A 1,928-nucleotide genomic window follows, 5' to 3' on the forward strand; every position below is an offset into this window, starting at 1 on the left:
GGCTCAGGAAGGCGAAGCCACTGTTCCACAAGAACATGCAACGAAGCCCCAATCATGGCACGAGCAAGAAGAACAGGATAGGCTAATCACAGAAATCGAATTCCTGAAAAACGAAGGGTCGGGGGTCTCGGCAGCTGAAGCAAAGCAACTATAGGAGGAAGTGCAGAGATTGCAAGATGCACTGGAGACCTCCCAGGAAGATGTGGAAGCCCTCATGGCCATGATCTTTAATCAGAAGAGGCTGCTCCGTGCTGAGATCTAGAGCCTAGAATAGTTGGTCCAAGAGAAATCAGAAATCCTGACCGAAGCGCACCACATGCTCAGCATTGTTGATCAAGCAAGAGGGATCGCTGAAGAACAACTAGCTCAGAAACTAAAAGAAAGAAACTAGTTATGGTTCTTATCAAATGAGCAGCAACAGGTGGTAACCACCCTGGCGGGCCAGCAAGAGGAACAAAGGCAAAAGATGGAGGAGAGAGCCATGGAGTGGGAAAGAAAGAACTTTGACAGGGTGAGGGATTTAACAGAACGGCTTGCGGTGGCAGAGTGTGAGAGAATGTTGGCCGAGGCTAGGGCTGAGGCTGCAGAGATAACCACTAAGACCCAGCGACAGGCCTTTCTCAACACGGTGCTCCACGTGACGCAAGCCGAGGGCGATGATACAGTGGAACATGTAAAAAGAAAGTTGGAGCTAAGCACCCGAGTGCTACGATACGGCCTTCAAGAGCGGGAGCTTCCAACAAGTACAGGAATAACTAAAGAGCAACAGTTCTACTACCTGCGCTGTATGGGCCTTTCCACTGCGGAGCTCAATGAGTTGGGTTTTCAGGAGCAGGAGCAACCACCACCACCACCACCACCAGTCGTTCCTCCTGTGGTAGAGCGAAATGTCGAAGAGGGCCCAGACTTCGAGCAAGATGAGGATGAAGAGCCACCAAGGATGCCGAGTCCGCCTCAACTAGAGATCCCACAGGAGGAACCTGCCGATGTCAAGCTACCTGAACGCATAATTGCAGCAAGGAGAAGGAGGCAAGAGCTAGCAGAGGAGGCCCAATGCTGAGTGTGCATACTTCCACGGCAACTTCCTGAGGAGCCCATGCCACTGCGAAATGATACACATCCTGTAGATTGGCCCTAAGAGTTGATTATATGGCGCCAGAGAGAGCTACATAGAAGGCCATTCGAGCTTTCATTCTCTTTTCCACACTCCCTGGACTGGGCCCTACCTCTAGGAGTCGTAGCCAAGATCAAAGATCTGGCTAACGAACTCGCAAACAGATGGATGGAAGAGAGAAGCATGATAATAACCAGGTGGAGACAAGAGCCACGAGAATACTGGGAAGACAAGGTCGGCCTGGTTCCCAAATCCGTCCAAGGCTACGAGGCACAGCCAAAATGGCGGAGGAGGATTTGGGACACCAATTTTGATGCCTGGACCGCATTTTGTAGCTCCCTCCCCGAAGAGCGCAATGATCCCATCTACATGCCCTACCCCCGTAGGCATGGAGTAGATTACAACAGAGATTTGCATGGGGATTTTGACTTCCCGAGAATCTATAATGTAAATGCTAGAAGCCCGGAGAAGTGCTTAGTATTTAGGGTAGAAGATCTGCTTCCCTCCATAAATCGTTTCTTTGTAGATTTCTCTTCCTGCCTCGATCCCGCATTCTTAACTACTTGTAATTACCTCCGACTTCTCAAATTCCTACTGCTCCAGAAACCTGCAGCAGAGGAAGCCCATCTCCCTCCACTCTTTTTTGATCTTAACCTAGGAATAGATAGTAGAGCCATGACGAGGTTGATGATGCACGCTACTCTCCTCCCAGCTTTTTGCTTAGAGCTATTAGAAAATATGAGTGACACCCGTTTTGCAAGGTGTAATCACCCCTTTTTCTCCACCACTCCTCTAAGAGCTAGGGCCAATATTA

Source organism: Lygodium microphyllum, chromosome 1, assembly GCF_053477565.2.
Source record: "Lygodium microphyllum isolate KBCC chromosome 1, Lygodium_microphyllum_v1.1.10, whole genome shotgun sequence".
Taxonomy (NCBI): domain Eukaryota; kingdom Viridiplantae; phylum Streptophyta; class Polypodiopsida; order Schizaeales; family Lygodiaceae; genus Lygodium; species Lygodium microphyllum.